Below are 19,609 nucleotides of genomic sequence, written 5' to 3'. Positions count from 1 at the left end.
TTGTCTGGCAGCCTCCCTGACAGCAAGCAGTGATAGTGCCCATGAAGGGCACCTTGTTGGGCCCGCCCCTTTCACGGTTATCGCTTCTCGGCCTTTTGGCTAAGATCAAGTGTAGTATCTGTTCTTATCAGTTTAATATCTGATACGTCCCCTATCTGGGGACCATATATTAAATGGATTTTTGAGAACGGGGGCCGATTTCGAAGCTTGCTTCCGTCGCCCTATGCATTGACCCGATATGGCAGTATCTTCGGGTACAGTGCACCACCCCCTTACAGGGTTAAAAAGAAAGATTCCTACTTTCATTGCTACCTGCTTGCTGGCTAGCCAGCTAGCCAGCCCTGTGGGCCTTGCTGCTGCTGCAGCCAAAAAACAAAAGGTGGTGCTGCTGCTGCTTCTGCTGCTTCTGCTTCTGCTTGTGTCTGGCCGCTGTTGGAGCGTCCAGGCACAGGACTTCTGCTGCTGCTGACTAAATGGCCTCCTTAATTGGATCATTTGAGTAGCCAGCACACCTGTGCAGGTAGGGCATGACATGATAGGCAGCTGCCTTGATAGCGGGTGGGTGCTGAATGTTCCTAATTGACAAAATAAGATTAATGCTTATGAAGAAATATAAAATCTCATCCCTTCCCCAATATCGCGCCACACCCCTACCCCTTAATTCCCTGGTTGAACTTGATGGACATATGTCTTTTTTCGACCGTACTAACTATGTAACTATGTAACATAACATGGGGGGGGGGGGGGGGTCTCCTGGCTGTTCACACAGGTGTGTCATTGCTGTACATTGACCATGCATTGCTTCTGTGGTATTGCAAAGGCAAAGACAAATGCTTCCAGCCATCCATTGCACTAATGGATTGGTCATCAGCTGGCTGTCTATGTCCCGCATCAATATAGACCAAAGTACAGAGGGTTAGGCTATGCTATTGTGCACCTACCTGATGCATCAGAAGGTGCGAGGCCCTTGCTAAATTCTGTGCACAGACTTTGAGATCTATACTTTAGATGGACTGACATTCTGGCCTACTTTCAGCCGATGCGACTTGTCTGTCGCTGAACAGTCGCTTTTTATGTATTCAGCACCTATGTATAATGTTGTAAAAATGCTCTAGAAGCTAAAGTCGCAGAAATGTCACACATATTTGGCCTGCAACTTTCTGTGCGACAAATTCAGACAGGAAAAAATCAGTATAAATCCTTAGAAAATTATCCCCCAGTGTCTCCATCTGCTGGCGGTATTGAATAAGCATTGCTGCACTGATGGGGTATGCATTAGACGAAAAAAAAGAAGAAAAAGAAGAATAATACGCCCAGAAAAGAGGCGAAAAGGAGAAAAACGTAAAAAAACGTGAAAAAAAAAGTAAGAGGAAGAGAAGGGAAAAAAGGTGGAAATGGGTTTAAAAGTGATTTCGGCGGAGAAATATATATATATTATATAATATATATATATATATATATATATACGCGCACACACACACATATATATAAACGTATTCTCCGTTGAGATATTGCAGCCGCTGCTGTGTCCAGGCCCAGGAGCCTTAGCACTGTGCTGTGATGTCACTCAATACCACTGACATCACTAGGTGTAAACAACATCTCTCCTTTGCTGTGTATGTGACTATGGAGCTGTTTGGTGATGTCGTCTATTATGGCCTTCATAGAAGCAACAGGAGATTGTTGCATCCATCTAGAACCCTCAGAACTACAGTGCTATGATGTCACTCACTTCCACAGGCCTTGCAGAGTGTAAACAACAACAACCCAGCTTTGTTGTGTATGTAACCATAGGGATTTGTGATGTCACCTAGAACCTTCACAGCAGCGACAGCTTTATGAGGAGCATCAGCACTGCTCTGCCTGAGCAGAACCATCACCGCCATAGGTTGTCAAATAACCCGGGTTTAACCCACACAGGTAAGTCCAATGGGGTGCAGGGCATGTCCTCTATGCTTACAGCTTCCCGTGGGTGTTGGTTTGATACCGTTTGGGGACAGCCAAGGAGGCATCTGCAGGCAACAAAGGTAGGTGTGTGCTTGTGTGTGTGTTTTCCTATGCAGATCCTAAGCCCAGTGTCACATGCAAGTAGGAGGAGTAAGAAGGGTTCCTGGCAAATCGGGTTATGGATTGCATTTAAAAAGGGCCCCGTGGGAGTTGCAATGGGCCCCTGTCTTGCTGCTTAGCAATAATGGTATGGGTTTAGGTTCTGCTGTGTGTACTGGTGGTTGACTGCCCCCCAGCCCAGAGTGTGCATGGAAAATTGTCTGGCAGCCTCCCTGACAGCAAGCAGTGATAGTGCCCATGAAGGGCACCTTGTTGGGCCCGCCCCTTTCACGGTTATCGCTTCTCGGCCTTTTGGCTAAGATCAAGTGTAGTATCTGTTCTTATCAGTTTAATATCTGATACGTCCCCTATCTGGGGACCATATATTAAATGGATTTTTGAGAACGGGGGCCGATTTCGAAGCTTGCTTCCGTCGCCCTATGCATTGACCCGATATGGCAGTATCTTCGGGTACAGTGCACCACCCCCTTACAGGGTTAAAAAGAAAGATTCCTACTTTCATTGCTACCTGCTTGCTGGCTAGCCAGCTAGCCAGCCCTGTGGGCCTTGCTGCTGCTGCAGCCAAAAAACAAAAGGTGGTGCTGCTGCTGCTTCTGCTGCTTCTGCTTCTGCTTGTGTCTGGCCGCTGTTGGAGCGTCCAGGCACAGGACTTCTGCTGCTGCTGACTAAATGGCCTCCTTAATTGGATCATTTGAGTAGCCAGCACACCTGTGCAGGTAGGGCATGACATGATAGGCAGCTGCCTTGATAGCGGGTGGGGTGCTGAATGTTCCTAATTGACAAAATAAGATTAATGCTTATGAAGAAATATAAAATCTCATCCCTTCCCCAATATCGCGCCACACCCCTACCCCTTAATTCCCTGGTTGAACTTGATGGACATATGTCTTTTTTCGACCGTACTAACTATGTAACTATGTAACATAACATGGGGGGGGGGGGGGGGTCTCCTGGCTGTTCACACAGGTGTGTCATTGCTGTACATTGACCATGCATTGCTTCTGTGGTATTGCAAAGGCAAAGACAAATGCTTCCAGCCATCCATTGCACTAATGGATTGGTCATCAGCTGGCTGTCTATGTCCCGCATCAATATAGACCAAAGTACAGAGGGTTAGGGCTATGCTATTGTGCACCTACCTGATGCATCAGAAGGTGCGAGGCCCTTGCTAAATTCTGTGCACAGACTTTGAGATCTATACTTTAGACTGTATCTAAACCTGCTCCAACATGGACTGACATTCTGGCCTACTTTCAGCCGATGCGACTTGTCCTGTCGCTGAACAGTCGCTTTTTATGTATTCAGCACCTATGTATAATGTTGTAAAAATGCTCTAGAAGCTAAAGTCGCAGAAATGTCACACATATTTGGCCTGCAACTTTCTGTGCGACAAATTCAGACAGGAAAAATCAGTATAAATCCTTAGAAAATTATCCCCCAGTGTCTCCATCTGCTGGCGGTATTGAATAAGCATTGCTGCACTGATGGGGTATGCATTAGACGAAAAAAAAGAAGAAAAAGAAGAATAATACGCCCAGAAAAGAGGCGAAAAGGAGAAAAACGTAAAAAAAACGTGAAAAAAAAGTAAGAGGAAGAGAAGGGAAAAAAGGTGGAAATGGGTTTAAAAGTGATTTCGGCGGAGAAATATATATATATATATATATATATATATATATATATATATATATATATATATATACGCGCACACACACACATATATATAAACGTATTCTCCGTTGAGATATTGCAGCCGCTGCTGTGTCCAGGCCCAGGAGCCTTAGCACTGTGCTGTGATGTCACTCAATACCACTGACATCACTAGGTGTAAACAACATCTCTCCTTTGCTGTGTATGTGACTATGGAGCTGTTTGGTGATGTCGTCTATTATGGCCTTCATAGAAGCAACAGGAGATTGTTTGCATCCATCTAGAACCCTCAGAACTACAGTGCTATGATGTCACTCACTTCCACAGGCCTTGCAGAGTGTAAACAACAACAACCCAGCTTTGTTGTGTATGTAACCATAGGATTTGTGATGTCACCTAGAACCTTCACAGCAGCGACAGCTTTATGAGGAGCATCAGCACTGCTCTGCCTGAGCAGAACCATCACCGCCATAGGTTGTCAAATAACCCGGGTTTAACCCACACAGGTAAGTCCAATGGGGTGCAGGCATGTCCTCTATGCTTACAGCTTCCCGTGGGTGTTGGTTTGATACCGTTTGCGGACAGCCAAGGAGGCATCTGCAGGCAACAAAGGTAGGGTGTGTGCTTGTGTGTGTGTTTCCTATGCAGATCCTAAGCCCAGTGTCACATGCAAGTAGGAGGAGTAAGAAGGGTTCCTGGCAAATCCGGGTTATGGATTGCATTTAAAAAGGCCCCGTGGGAGTGCAATGGGCCCCTGTCTTGCTGCTTAGCAATAATGGTATGGGTTTAGGTTCTGCTGTGTGTACTGGTGGTTGACTGCCCCCCAGCCCAGAGTGTGCATGGAAAATTGTCTGGCAGCCTCCCTGACAGCAAGCAGTGATAGTGCCCATGAAGGGCACCTTGTTGGGCCCGCCCCTTTCACGGTTATCGCTTCTCGGCCTTTTGGCTAAGATCAAGTGTAGTATCTGTTCTTATCAGTTTAATATCTGATACGTCCCCTATCTGGGGACCATATATTAAATGGATTTTTGAGAACGGGGGCCGATTTCGAAGCTTGCTTCCGTCGCGCCCTATGCATTGACCCGATATGGCAGTATCTTCGGGTACAGTGCACCACCCCCTTACAGGGTTAAAAAGAAAGATTCCTACTTTCATTGCTACCTGCTTGCTGGCTAGCCAGCTAGCCAGCCCTGTGGGCCTTGCTGCTGCTGCAGCCAAAAAACAAAGGTGGTGCTGCTGCTGCTTCTGCTGCTTCTGCTTCTGCTTGTGTCTGGCCGCTGTTGGAGCGTCCAGGCACAGGACTTCTGCTGCTGCTGACTAAATGGCCTCCTTAATTGGATCATTTGAGTAGCCAGCACACCTGTGCAGGTAGGGCATGACATGATAGGCAGCTGCCTTGATAGCGGGTGGGTGCTGAATGTTCCTAATTGACAAAATAAGATTAATGCTTATGAAGAAATATAAAATCTCATCCCTTCCCCAATATCGCGCCACACCCCTACCCCTTAATTCCCCTGGTTGAACTTGATGGACATATGTCTTTTTTCGACCGTACTAACTATGTAAACTATGTAACATAACATGGGGGGGGGGGGTCTCCTGGCTGTTCACACAGGTGTGTCATTGCTGTACATTGACCATGCATTGCTTTCTGTGGTATTGCAAAGGCAAAGACAAATGCTTCCAGCCATCCATTGCACTAATGGATTGGTCATCAGCTGGCTGTCTATGTCCCGCATCAATATAGACCAAAGTACAGAGGGTTAGGCTATGCTATTGTGCACCTACCTGATGCATCAGAAGGTGCGAGGCCCTTGCTAAATTCTGTGCACAGACTTTGAGAATCTATACTTTAGACTGTATCTAAACCTTGCTCCAACATGGACTGACATTCTGGCCTACTTTCAGCCGATGCGACTTGTCTGTCGCTGAACAGTCGCTTTTTATGTATTCAGCACCTATGTATAATGTTGTAAAAATGCTCTAGAAGCTAAAGTCGCAGAAATGTCACACATATTTGGCCTGCAACTTTCTGTGCGACAAATTCAGACAGGAAAAATCAGTATAAATCCTTAGAAAATTATCCCCCAGTGTCTCCATCTGCTGGCGGTATTGAATAAGCATTGCTGCACTGATGGGGTATGCATTAGACGAAAAAAAAGAAGAAAAAGAAGAATAATACACCCAGAAAAGAGGCGAAAAGGAGGAAAAACGTAAAAAAACGTGAAAAAAAAGTAAGAGGAAGAGAAGGGAAAAAAAGGTGGAAATGGGTTTAAAAGTGATTTCGGCGGAGAAATATATATATATATATATATATATATATATATATATATATATATACGCGCACACACACACATATATATAAACGTATTCTCCGTTGAGATATTGCAGCCGCTGCTGTGTCCAGGCCCAGGAGCCTTAGCACTGTGCTGTGATGTCACTCAATACCACTGACATCACTAGGTGTAAACAACATCTCTCCTTTGCTGTGTATGTGACTATGGAGCTGTTTGGTGATGTCGTCTATTATGGCCTTCATAGAAGCAACAGGAGATTGTTGCATCCATCTAGAACCCTCAGAACTACAGTGCTATGATGTCACTCACTTCCATAGGCCTTGCAGAGTGTAAACAACAACAACCCAGCTTTGTTGTGTATGTAACCATAGGGATTTGTGATGTCACCTAGAACCTTCACAGCAGCGACAGCTTTATGAGGAGCATCAGCACTGCTCTGCCTGAGCAGAACCATCACCGCCATAGGTTGTCAAATAACCCGGGTTTAACCCACACAGGTAAGTTCAATGGGGTGCAGGCATGTCCTCTATGCTTACAGCTTCCCGTGGGTGTTGGTTTGATACCGTTTGGGGACAGCCAAGGAGGCATCTGCAGGCAACAAAGGTAGGTGTGTGCTTGTGTGTGTGTTTCCTATGCAGATCCTAAGCCCAGTGTCACATGCAAGTAGGAGGAGTAAGAAGGGTTCCTGACAAATCCGGGTTATGGATTGCATTTAAAAAGGCCCCGTGGGAGTGCAATGGGCCCCTATCTTGCTGCTTAGCAATAATGGTATGGGTTTAGGTTCTGCTGTGTGTACTGGTGGTTGACTGCCCCCCAGCCCAGAGTGTGCATGGAAAATTGTCTGGCAGCCTCCCTGACAGCAAGCAGTGATAGTGCCCATGAAGGGCACCTTGTTGGGCCCGCCCCTTTCACGGTTATCGCTTCTCGGCCTTTTGGCTAAGATCAAGTGTAGTATCTGTTCTTATCAGTTTAATATCTGATACGTCCCCTATCTGGGGACCATATATTAAATGGATTTTTGAGAACGGGGGCCGATTTCGAAGCTTGCTTCCGTCGCCCTATGCATTGACCCGATATGGCAGTATCTTCGGGTACAGTGCACCACCCCCTTACAGGGTTTAAAAAGAAAGATTCCTACTTTCATTGCTACCTGCTTGCTGGCTAGCCAGCTAGCCAGCCCTGTGGGCCTTGCTGCTGCTGCAGCCAAAAAACAAAAGGTGGTGCTGCTGCTGCTTCTGCTGCTTCTGCTTCTGCTTGTGTCTGGCCGCTGTTGGAGCGTCCAGGCACAGGACTTCTGCTGCTGCTGACTAAATGGCCTCCTTAATTGGATCATTTGAGTAGCCAGCACACCTGTGCAGGTAGGGCATGACATGATAGGCAGCTGCCTTGATAGCGGGTGGGTGCTGAATGTTCCTAATTGACAAAATAAGATTAATGCTTATGAAGAAATATAAAATCTCATCCCTTCCCCAATATCGCGCCACACCCCTACCCCTTAATTCCCTGGTTGAACTTGATGGACATATGTCTTTTTTCGACCGTACTAACTATGTAACTATGTAACATAACATGGGGGGGGGGGGGGGGGTCTCCCTGGCTGTTCACACAGGTGTGTCATTGCTGTACATTGACCATGCATTGCTTCTGTGGTATTGCAAAGGCAAAGACAAATGCTTCCAGCCATCCATTGCACTAATGGATTGGTCATCAGCTGGCTGTCTATGTCCCGCATCAATATAGACCAAAGTACAGAGGGTTAGGCTATGCTATTGTGCACCCTACCTGATGCATCAGAAGGTGCGAGGGCCCTTGCTAAATTCTGTGCACAGACTTTGAGATCTATACTTTAGACTGTATCTAAACCTGCTCCAACATGGACTGACATTCTGGCCTACTTTCAGCCGATGCGACTTGTCTGTCGCTGAACAGTCGCTTTTTATGTATTCAGCACCTATGTATAATGTTGTAAAAATGCTCTAGAAGCTAAAGTCGCAGAAATGTCACACATATTTGGCCTGCAACTTTCTGTGCGACAAATTCAGACAGGAAAAATCAGTATAAATCCTTAGAAAATTATCCCCCAGTGTCTCCATCTGCTGGCGGTATTGAATAAGCTTTGCTGCACTGATGGGGTATGAATTAGACGAAAAAAAAGAAGAAAAAGAAGAATAATACGCCCAGAAAAGAAGGCGAAAAGGAGAAAAACGTAAAAAAACGTGAAAAAAAAAGTAAGAGGAAGAGAAGGGAAAAAAAGGTGGAAATGGGTTTAAAAGTGATTTCGGCGGAGAAATATATATACTATATATATATATATATATATATATATATATATATATATATACGCGCACACACACACATATATATAAACGTATTCTCCGTTGAGATATTGCAGCCGCTGCTGTGTCCAGGCCCAGGAGCCTTAGCACTGTGCTGTGATGTCACTCAATACCACTGACATCACTAGGTGTAAACAACATCTCTCCTTTGCTGTGTATGTGGACTATGGAGCTGTTTGGTGATGTCGTCTATTATGGCCTTCATAGAAGCAACAGGAGATTGTTGCATCCATCTAGAACCCTCAGAACTACAGTGCTATGATGTCACTCACTTCCACAGGCCTTGCAGAGTGTAAACAACAACAACCCAGCTTTGTTGTGTATGTAACCATAGGGATTTGTGATGTCACCTAGAACCTTCACAGCAGCGACAGCTTTATGAGGAGCATCAGCACTGCTCTGCCTGAGCAGAACCATCACCGCCATAGGTTGTCAAATAACCCGGGTTTTAACCCACACAGGTAAGTCCAATGGGGTGCAGGCATGTCCTCTATGCTTACAGCTTCCCGGTGGGTGTTGGTTTGATACCGTTTGGGGACAGCCAAGGAGGCATCTGCAGGCAACAAAGGTAGGTGTGTGCTTGTGTGTGTGTTTCCTATGCAGATCCTAAGCCCAGTGTCACATGCAAGTAGGAGGAGTAAGAAGGGTTCCTGGCAAATCCGGGTTATGGATTGCATTTAAAAAGGCCCCGTGGGAGTGCAATGGGCCCCTGTCTTGCTGCTTAGCAATAATTGGTATGGGTTTTAGGTTCTGCTGTGGTGTACTGGTGGTTGACTGCCCCCCAGCCCAGAGTGTGCATGGAAAATTGTCTGGCAGCCTCCCTGACAGCAAGCAGTGATAGTGCCCATGAAGGGCACCTTGTTGGGCCCGCCCCTTTCACGGTTATCGCTTCTCGGCCTTTTGGGCTAAGATCAAGTGTAGTATCTGTTCTTATCAGTTTAATATCTGATACGTCCCCTATCTGGGGACCATATATTAAATGGATTTTTGAGAACGGGGGCCGATTTCGAAGCTTGCTTCCGTCGCCCTATGCATTGACCCGATATGGCAGTATCTTCGGGTACAGTGCACCACCCCCTTACAGGGGTTAAAAAGAAAGATTCCTACTTTCATTGCTACCTGCTTGCTGGCTAGCCAGCTAGCCAGCCCTGTGGGCCTTGCTGCTGCTGCAGCCAAAAAACAAAAGGTGGTGCTGCTGCTGCTTCTGCTGCTTCTGCTTCTGCTTGTGTCTGGCCGCTGTTGGAGTGTCCAGGCACAGGACTTCTGCTGCTGCTGACTAAATGGCCTCCTTAATTGGATCATTTGAGTAGCCAGCACACCTGTGCAGGTAGGGCATGACATGATAGGCAGCTGCCTTGATAGCGGGGTGGGTGCTGAATGTTCCTAATTGACAAAATAAGATTAATGCTTATGAAGAAATATAAAATCTCATCCCTTCCCCAATATCGCGCCACACCCCCTACCCCTTAATTCCCTGGTTGAACTTGATGGACATATGTCTTTTTTCGACCGTACTAACTATGTAACTATGTAACATAACATGGGGGGGGGGGGGGGTCTCCTGGCTGTTCACACAGGTGTGTCATTGCTGTACATTGACCATGCATTGCTTCTGTGGTATTGCAAAGGCAAAGACAAATGCTTCCAGCCATCCATTGCACTAATGGATTGGTCATCAGCTGGCTGTCTATGTCCCGCATCAATATAGACCAAAGTACAGAGGGGTTAGGCTATGCTATTGTGCACCTACCTGATGCATCAGAAGGTGCGAGGCCCTTGCTAAATTCTGTGCACAGACTTTTGAGATCTATACTTTAGACTGTATCTAAACCTGCTCCAACATGGACTGACATTCTGGCCTACTTTCAGCCGATGCGACTTGTCTGTCGCTGAACAGTCGCTTTTTATGTATTCAGCACCTATGTATAATGTTGTAAAAATGCTCTAGAAGCTAAAGTCGCAGAAATGTCACACATATTTGGCCTGCAACTTTCTGTGCGACAAATTCAGACAGGAAAAATCAGTATAAATCCTTAGAAAATTATCCCCCAGTGTCTCCATCTGCTGGCGGTATTGAATAAGCATTGCTGCACTGATGGGGTATGCATTAGACGAAAAAAAGAAGAAAAAGAAGAATAATACGCCCAGAAAAGAGGCGAAAAGGAGAAAAACGTAAAAAAACGTGAAAAAAAGGAAGAGGAAGAGAAGGGAAAAAAAGGTGGAAATGGGTTTAAAAGTGATTTCGGCGGAGAAATATATATATATATATATATATATATATATATATATATATATATATATATACGCGCACACACACACATATATATAAACGTATTCTCCGTTGAGATATTGCAGCCGCTGCTGTGTCCAGGCCCAGGAGCCTTAGCACTGTGCTGTGATGTCACTCAATACCACTGACATCACTAGGTGTAAAACAACATCTCTCCTTTGCTGTGTATGTGACTATGGAGCTGTTTGGTGATGTCGTCTATTATGGCCTTCATAGAAGCAACAGGAGATTGTTGCATCCATCTAGAACCCTCAGAACTACAGTGCTATGATGTCACTCACCTTCCACAGGCCTTGCAGAGTGTAAACAACAACAACCCAGCTTTGTTGTGTATGTAACCATAGGGATTTGTGATGTCACCTAGAACCTTCACAGCAGCGACAGCTTTATGAGGAGCATCAGCACTGCTCTGCCTGAGCAGAACCATCACCGCCATAGGTTGTCAAATAACCCGGGTTTAACCCACACAGGTAAGTCCAATGGGGTGCAGGCATGTCCTCTATGCTTACAGCTTCCCGTGGGGTGTTGGTTTGATACCGTTTGGGGACAGCCAAGGAGGCATCTGCAGGCAACAAAGGTAGGTGTGTGCTTGTGTGTGTGTTTCCTATGCAGATCCTAAGCCCAGTGTCACATGCAAGTAGGAGGAGTAAGAAGGGTTCCTGGCAAATCCGGGTTATGGATTGCATTTAAAAAGGCCCCGTGGGGAGTGCAATGGGCCCCTGTCTTGCTGCTTAGCAATAATGGTATGGGTTTAGGTTCTGCTGTGTGTACTGGTGGTTTGACTGCCCCCCAGCCCAGAGTGTGCATGGAAAATTTGTCTGGCAGCCTCCCTGACAGCAAGCAGTGATAGTGCCCATGAAGGGCACCTTGTTGGGCCCGCCCCTTTCACGGTTATCGCTTCTCGGCCTTTTGGCTAAGATCAAGTGTAGTATCTGTTCTTATCAGTTTAATATCTGATACGTCCCCTATCTGGGGACCATATATTAAATGGATTTTTGAGAACGGGGGCCGATTTTCGAAGCTTGCTTCCGTCGCCCTATGCATTGACCCGATATGGCAGTATCTTCGGGTACAGTGCACCACCCCCTTACAGGGTTAAAAAGAAAGATTCCTACTTTCATTGCTACCTGCTTGCTGGCTAGCCAGCTAGCCAGCCCTGTGGGCCTTGCTGCTGCTGCAGCCAAAAAACAAAAGGTGGTGCTGCTCTTCTGCTTGTGTCTGGCCGCTGTTGGAGCGTCCAGGCACAGGACTTCTTGCTGCTGCTGACTAAATGGCCTCCTTAATTGGATCATTTGAGTAGCCAGCACACCTGTGCAGGTAGGGCATGACATGATAGGCAGCTGCCTTGATAGCGGGTGGGTGCTGAATGTTTCCTAATTGACAAAATAAGATTAATGCTTATGAAGAAATATAAAATCTCATCCCTTCCCCAATATCGCGCCACACCCCTACCCCTTAATTCCCTGGTTGAACTTGATGGACATATGTTCTTTTTTCGACCGTACTAACTATGTAACTATGTAACATAACATGGGGGGGGGGGGGGGGTCTCCTGGCTGTTCACACAGGTGTGTCATTGCTGTACATTGACCATGCATTGCTTCTGTGGTATTGCAAAGGCAAAGACAAATGCTTCCAGCCATCCATTGCACTAATGGATTGGTCATCAGCTGGCTGTCTATGTCCCGCATCAATATAGACCAAAGTACAGAGGGTTAGGCTATGCTATTGTGCACCTACCTGATGCATCAGAAGGTGGCGAGGCCCTTGCTAAATTCTGTGCACAGACTTTGAGATCTATACTTTAGACTGTATCTAAACCTGCTCCAACATGGACTGACATTCTGGCCTACTTTCAGCCGATGCGACTTGTCTGTCGCTGAACAGTCGCTTTTTATGTATTCAGCACCTATGTATAATGTTGTAAAAATGCTCTAGAAGCTAAAGTCGCAGAAATGTCACACATATTTGGCCTGCAACCTTTCTGTGCGACAAATTCAGACAGGAAAAATCAGTATAAATCCTTAGAAAATTATCCCCCAGTGTCTCCATCTGCTGGCGGTATTGAATAAGCATTGCCTGCACTGATGGGGTATGCATTAGACGAAAAAAAAGAAGAAAAAGAAGAATAATACGCCCAGAAAAGAGGCGAAAAGGAGAAAAACGTAAAAAAACGTGAAAAAAAAAGTAAGAGGAAGAGAAGGGAAAAAAAAGGTGGAAATGGGTTTAAAAGTGATTTCGGCGGAGAAATATATATATATATATATATAATATATATATATATAATATATATACGCGCACACACACACATATATATAAACGTATTCTCCGTTGAGATATTGCAGCCGCTGCTGTGTCCAGGCCCCAGGAGCCTTAGCACTGTGCTGTGATGTCACTCAATACCACTGACATCACTAGGTGTAAACAACATCTCTCCTTTGCTGTGTATGTGACTATGGAGCTGTTTGGTGATGTCGTCTATTATGGCCTTCATAGAAGCAACAGGAGATTGTTGCATCCATCTAGAACCCTCAGAACTACAGTGCTATGATGTCACTCTCTTCCACAGGCCTTGCAGAGTGTAAACAACAACAACCCAGCTTTGTTGTGTATGTAACCATAGGGATTTGTGATGTCACCTAGAACCTTCACAGCAGCGACAGCTTTATGAGGAGCATCAGCACTGCTCTGCCTGAGCAGAACCATCACCGCCATAGGTTGTCAAATAACCCGGGTTTAACCCACACAGGTAAGTCCAATGGGGTGCAGGCATGTCCTCTATGCTTACAGCTTCCCGTGGGTGTTGGTTTGATACCGTTTGGGGACAGCCAAGGAGGCATCTGCAGGCAACAAAGGTAGGTGTGTGCTTGTGTGTGTGTTTCCTATGCAGATCCTAAGCCCAGTGTCACATGCAAGTAGTAGGAGGAGTAAGAAGGGTTCCTGGCAAATCCGGGTTATGGATTGCATTTAAAAAGGCCCCCGTGGGAGTGCAATGGGCCCCTGTCTTGCTGCTTAGCAATAATGGTATGGGTTTAGGTTCTGCTGTGTGTACTGGTGGTTGACTGCCCCCCAGCCCAGAGTGTGCATGGAAAATTGTCTGGCAGCCTCCCTGACAGCAAGCAGTGATAGTGCCCATGAAGGGCACCTTGTTGGGCCCGCCCCTTTCACGGTTATCGCTTCTCGGCCTTTTGGCTAAGATCAAGTGTAGTATCTGTTCTTATCAGTTTAATATCTGATACGTCCCCTATCTGGGGACCATATATTAAATGGATTTTTGAGAACGGGGGGCCGATTTCGAAGCTTGCTTCCGTCGCCCTATGCATTGACCCGATATGGCAGTATCTTCGGGTACAGTGCACCACCCCCTTACAGTGCACCACCCCCTTACAGGGTTAAAAAGAAAGATTCCTACTTTCATTGCTACCTGCTTGCTGGCTAGCCAGCTAGCCAGCCCTGTGGGCCTTGCTGCTGCTGCAGCCAAAAACAAAAGGTGGTGCTGCTGCTGCTTCTGCTGCTTCTGCTTCTGCTTGTGTCTGGCCGCTGTTGGAGCGTCCAGGCACAGGACTTCTGCTGCTGCTGACTAAATGGCCTCCTTAATTGGATCATTTGAGTAGCCAGCACACCTGTGCAGGTAGGGCATGACATGATAGGCAGCTGCCTTGATAGCGGGTGGGTGCTGAATGTTCCTAATTGACAAAATAAGATTAATGCTTATGAAGAAATATAAAATCTCATCCCTTCCCCAATATCGCGCCACACCCCTACCCCTTAATTCCCTGGTTGAACTTGATGGACATATGTCTTTTTCGACCGTACTAACTATGTAACTATGTAACATAACATGGGGGGGGGGGGGTCTCCTGGCTGTTCACACAGGTGTGTCATTGCTGTACATTGACCATGCATTGCTTCTGTGGTATTGCAAAGGCAAAGACAAATGCTTCCAGCCATCCATTGCACTAATGGATTGGTCATCAGCTGGCTGTCTATGTCCCGCATCAATATAGACCAAAGTACAGAGGGTTAGGCTATGCTATTGTGCACCTACCTGATGCATCAGAAGGTGCGAGGCCCTTGCTAAATTCTGTGCACAGACTTTGAGATCTATACTTTAGACTGTATCTAAACCTGCTCCAACATGGACTGACATTCTGGCCTACTTTCAGCCGATGCGACTTGTCTGTCGCTGAACAGTCGCTTTTTATGTATTCAGCACCTATGTATAATGTTGTAAAAATGCTCTAGAAGCTAAAGTCGCAGAAATGTCACACATATTTGGCCTGCAACTTTCTGTGCGACAAATTCAGACAGGAAAAATCAGTATAAATCCTTAGAAAATTATCCCCCAGTGTCTCCATCTGCTGGCGGTATTGAATAAGCATTGCTGCACTGATGGGGTATGCATTAGACGAAAAAAAAGAAGAAAAAGAAGAATAATACGCCAGAAAAGAGGCGAAAAGGAGAAAAACGTAAAAAAACGTGAAAAAAAAGTAAGAGGAAGAGAAGGGAAAAAAAGGTGGAAATGGGTTTAAAAGTGATTTCGGCGGAGAAATATATATATATATATATATATATATATATATATATATATATATATACGCGCACACACACACATATATATAAACGTATTCTCCGTTGAGATATTGCAGCCGCTGCTGTGTCCAGGCCCAGGAGCCTTAGCACTGTGCTGTGATGTCACTCAATACCACTGACATCACTAGGTGTAAACAACATCTCTCCTTTGCTGTGTATGTGACTATGGAGCTGTTTGGTGATGTCGTCTATTATGGCCTTCATAGAAGCAACAGGAGATTGTTGCATCCATCTAGAACCCTCAGAACTACAGTGCTATGATGTCACTCACTTCCACAGGCCTTGCAGAGTGTAAACAACAACAACCCAGCTTTGTTGTGTATGTAACCATAGGGATTTGTGATGTCACCTAGAACCTTCACAGCAGCGACAGCTTTATGAGGAGCATCAGCACTGCTCTGCCTGAGCAGAACCATCACCGCCATAGGTTGTCAAATAACCCGGGTTTAACCCACACAGGTAAGTCCAATGGGGTGCAGGCATGTCCTCTATGCTTACAGCTTCCCGTGGGTGTTGGTTTGATACCGTTTGGGGACAGCCAAGGAGGCATCTGCAGGCAACAAAGGTAGGTGTGTGCTTGTGTGTGTGTTTCCTATGCAGATCCTAAGCCAGTGTCACATGCAAGTAGGAGGAGTAAGAAGGGTTCCTGGCAAATCCGGGTTATGGATTGCATTTAAAAAGGCCCCGTGGGAGTGCAATGGGCCCCTGTCTTGCTGCTTAGCAATAATGGTATGGGTTTAGGTTCTGCTGTGTGTACTGGTGGTTGACTGCCCCCCAGCCCAGAGTGTGCATGGAAAATTGTCTGGCAGCCTCCCTGACAGCAAGCAGTGATAGTGCCCATGAAGGGCACCTTGTTGGGCCCGCCCCTTTCACGGTTATCGCTTCTCGGCCTTTTGGCTAAGATCAAGTGTAGTATCTGTTCTTATCAGTTTAATATCTGATACGTCCCCTATCTGGGGACCATATATTAAATGGATTTTTGAGAACGGGGGGCCGATTTCGAAGCTTGCTTCCGTCGCCCTATGCATTGACCCGATATGGCAGTATCTTCGGGTACAGTGCACCACCCCCTTACAGGGTTAAAAAGAAAGATTCCTACTTTCATTGCTACCTGCTTGCTGGCTAGCCAGCTAGCCAGCCCTGTGGGCCTTGCTGCTGCTGCAGCCAAAAAACAAAAGGTGGTGCTGCTGCTGCTTCTGCTGCTTCTGCTTCTGCTTGTGTCTGGCCGCTGTTGGAGCGTCCAGGCACAGGACTTCTGCTGCTGCTGACTAAATGGCCTCCTTAATTGGATCATTTGAGTAGCCAGCACACCTGTGCAGGTAGGGCATGACATGATAGGCAGCTGCCTTGATAGCGGGTGGGTGCTGAATGTTCCTAATTGACAAAATAAGATTAATGCTTATGAAGAAATATAAAATCTCATCCCTTCCCCAATATCGCGCCACACCCCTACCCCTTAATTCCCTGGTTGAACTTGATGGACATATGTCTTTTTCGACCGTACTAACTATGTAACTATGTAACATAACATGGGGGGGGGGGGTCTCCTGGCTGTTCACACAGGTGTGTCATTGCTGTACATTGACCATGCATTGCTTCTGTGGTATTGCAAAGGCAAAGACAAATGCTTCCAGCCATCCATTGCACTAATGGATTGGTCATCAGCTGGCTGTCTATGTCCCGCATCAATATAGACCAAAGTACAGAGGGTTAGGCTATGCTATTGTGCACCTACCTGATGCATCAGAAGGTGCGAGGCCCTTGCTAAATTCTGTGCACAGACTTTGAGATCTATACTTTAGACTGTATCTAAACCTGCTCCAACATGGACTGACATTCTGGCCTACTTTCAGCCGATGCGACTTGTCTGTCGCTGAACAGTCGCTTTTTATGTATTCAGCACCTATGTATAATGTTGTAAAAATGCTCTAGAAGCTAAAGTCGCAGAAATGTCACACATATTTGGCCTGCAACTTTCTGTGCGACAAATTCAGACAGGAAAAATCAGTATAAATCCTTAGAAAATTATCCCCCAGTGTCTCCATCTGCTGGCGGTATTGAATAAGCATTGCTGCACTGATGGGGTATGCATTAGACGAAAAAAAAGAAGAAAAAGAAGAATAATACGCCCAGAAAAGAGGCGAAAAGGAGAAAAACGTAAAAAAACGTGAAAAAAAAGTAAGAGGAAGAGAAGGGAAAAAAAGGTGGAAATGGGTTTAAAAGTGATTTCGGCGGAGAAATATATATATATATATATATATATATATATATATATATACGCGCACACACACACATATATATAAACGTATTCTCCGTTGAGATATTGCAGCCGCTGCTGTGTCCAGGCCCAGGAGCCTTAGCACTGTGCTGTGATGTCACTCAATACCACTGACATCACTAGGTGTAAACAACATCTCTCCTTGCTGTGTATGTGACTATGGAGCTGTTTGGTGATGTCGTCTATTATGGCCTTCATAGAAGCAACAGGAGATTGTTGCATCCATCTAGAACCCTCAGAACTACAGTGCTATGATGTCACTCACTTCCACAGGCCTTGCAGAGTGTAAACAACAACAACCCAGCTTTGTTGTGTATGTAACCATAGGGATTTGTGATGTCACCTAGAACCTTCACAGCAGCGACAGCTTTATGAGGAGCATCAGCACTGCTCTGCCTGAGCAGAACCATCACCGCCATAGGTTGTCAAATAACCCGGGTTTAACCCACACAGGTAAGTCCAATGGGGTGCAGGCATGTCCTCTATGCTTACAGCTTCCCGTGGGTGTTGGTTTGATACCGTTTGGGGACAGCCAAGGAGGCATCTGCAGGCAACAAAGGTAGGTGTGTGCTTGTGTGTGTGTTTCCTATGCAGATCCTAAGCCCAGTGTCACATGCAAGTAGGAGGAGTAAGAAGGGTTCCTGGCAAATCCGGGTTATGGATTGCATTTAAAAAGGCCCCGTGGGAGTGCAATGGGCCCCTGTCTTGCTGCTTAGCAATAATGGTATGGGTTTAGGTTCTGCTGTGTGTACTGGTGGTTGACTGCCCCCCAGCCCAGAGTGTGCATGGAAAATTGTCTGGCAGCCTCCCTGACAGCAGGCAGTGATAGTGCCCATGAAGGGCACCTTGTTGGGCCCGCCCCTTTCACGGTTATCGCTTCTCGGCCTTTTGGCTAAGATCAAGTGTAGTATCTGTTCTTATCAGTTTAATATCTGATACGTCCCCTATCTGGGGACCATATATTAAATGGATTTTTGAGAACGGGGGCCGATTTCGAAGCTTGCTTCCGTCGCCCTATGCATTGACCCGATATGGCAGTATCTTCGGGTACAGTGCACCACCCCCTTACAGGGTTAAAAAGAAAGATTCCTACTTTCATTGCTACCTGCTTGCTGGCTAGCCAGCTAGCCAGCCCTGTGGGCCTTGCTGCTGCTGCAGCCAAAAAACAAAAGGTGGTGCTGCTGCTGCTTCTGCTGCTTCTGCTTCTGCTTGTGTCTGGCCGCTGTTGGAGCGTCCAGGCACAGGACTTCTGCTGCTGCTGACTAAATGGCCTCCTTAATTGGATCATTTGAGTAGCCAGCACACCTGTGCAGGTAGGGCATGACATGATAGGCAGCTGCCTTGATAGCGGGTGGGTGCTGAATGTTCCTAATTGACAAAATAAGATTAATGCTTATGAAGAAATATAAAATCTCATCCCTTCCCCAATATCGCGCCACACCCCTACCCCTTAATTCCCTGGTTGAACTTGATGGACATATGTCTTTTTTCGACCGTACTAACTATGTAACTATGTAACATAACATGGGGGGGGGGGGGGGGGTCTCCTGGCTGTTCACACAGGTGTGTCATTGCTGTACATTGACCATGCATTGCTTCTGTGGTATTGCAAAGGCAAAGACAAATGCTTCCAGCCATCCATTGCACTAATGGATTGGTCATCAGCTGGCTGTCTATGTCCCGCATCAATATAGACCAAAGTACAGAGGGTTAGGCTATGCTATTGTGCACCTACCTGATGCATCAGAAGGTGCGAGGCCCTTGCTAAATTCTGTGCACAGACTTTGAGATCTATACTTTAGACTGTATCTAAACCTGCTCCAACATGGACTGACATTCTGGCCTACTTTCAGCCGATGCGACTTGTCTGTCGCTGAACAGTCGCTTTTTATGTATTCAGCACCTATGTATAATGTTGTAAAAATGCTCTAGAAGCTAAAGTCGCAGAAATGTCACACATATTTGGCCTGCAACTTTCTGTGCGACAAATTCAGACAGGAAAAATCAGTATAAATCCTTAGAAAATTATCCCCCAGTGTCTCCATCTGCTGGCGGTATTGAATAAGCATTGCTGCACTGATGGGGTATGCATTAGACGAAA

The 19,609-nt window shown here is 46.1% G+C and overlaps 9 non-coding genes across 9 annotated transcripts; all 9 read left to right on the top strand.

Moving 5' to 3' along the window:
• Nucleotides 1-79: 79 nt before the first annotated feature.
• LOC130308389 (U2 spliceosomal RNA) lies at nt 80-270 on the top strand. The gene has a single exon (XR_008857369.1). It is a non-coding gene; the product is annotated as a U2 spliceosomal RNA (small nuclear RNA).
• Nucleotides 271-2,342: 2,072 nt separating this feature from the next.
• LOC130308388 (U2 spliceosomal RNA) lies at nt 2,343-2,533 on the top strand. Its single transcript, XR_008857368.1, has one exon. It is a non-coding gene; the product is annotated as a U2 spliceosomal RNA (small nuclear RNA).
• Nucleotides 2,534-4,640: 2,107 nt separating this feature from the next.
• Nucleotides 4,641-4,833, top strand: LOC130308443 (U2 spliceosomal RNA). The gene has a single exon (XR_008857421.1). It is a non-coding gene; the product is annotated as a U2 spliceosomal RNA (small nuclear RNA).
• A 2,094-nt stretch (nt 4,834-6,927) lies between these two features.
• LOC130308387 (U2 spliceosomal RNA) lies at nt 6,928-7,118 on the top strand. The gene has a single exon (XR_008857367.1). It is a non-coding gene; the product is annotated as a U2 spliceosomal RNA (small nuclear RNA).
• A 2,113-nt stretch (nt 7,119-9,231) lies between these two features.
• On the top strand, nt 9,232-9,423 carry LOC130308467 (U2 spliceosomal RNA). The gene has a single exon (XR_008857444.1). It is a non-coding gene; the product is annotated as a U2 spliceosomal RNA (small nuclear RNA).
• Nucleotides 9,424-11,530: 2,107 nt separating this feature from the next.
• On the top strand, nt 11,531-11,722 carry LOC130308541 (U2 spliceosomal RNA). The gene has a single exon (XR_008857496.1). It is a non-coding gene; the product is annotated as a U2 spliceosomal RNA (small nuclear RNA).
• A 2,087-nt stretch (nt 11,723-13,809) lies between these two features.
• LOC130308453 (U2 spliceosomal RNA) lies at nt 13,810-14,001 on the top strand. Its single transcript, XR_008857430.1, has one exon. It is a non-coding gene; the product is annotated as a U2 spliceosomal RNA (small nuclear RNA).
• Nucleotides 14,002-16,107: 2,106 nt separating this feature from the next.
• Nucleotides 16,108-16,299, top strand: LOC130308452 (U2 spliceosomal RNA). Its single transcript, XR_008857429.1, has one exon. It is a non-coding gene; the product is annotated as a U2 spliceosomal RNA (small nuclear RNA).
• A 2,081-nt stretch (nt 16,300-18,380) lies between these two features.
• On the top strand, nt 18,381-18,571 carry LOC130308386 (U2 spliceosomal RNA). Its single transcript, XR_008857366.1, has one exon. It is a non-coding gene; the product is annotated as a U2 spliceosomal RNA (small nuclear RNA).
• The last annotated feature ends 1,038 nt before the right edge of the window (nt 18,572-19,609 follow it).

This window comes from Hyla sarda, unplaced genomic scaffold (assembly GCF_029499605.1).
Source record: "Hyla sarda isolate aHylSar1 unplaced genomic scaffold, aHylSar1.hap1 scaffold_148, whole genome shotgun sequence".
Classification (NCBI taxonomy): domain Eukaryota; kingdom Metazoa; phylum Chordata; class Amphibia; order Anura; family Hylidae; genus Hyla; species Hyla sarda.
This window is presented reverse-complemented; position numbering and strand designations above follow the sequence as displayed.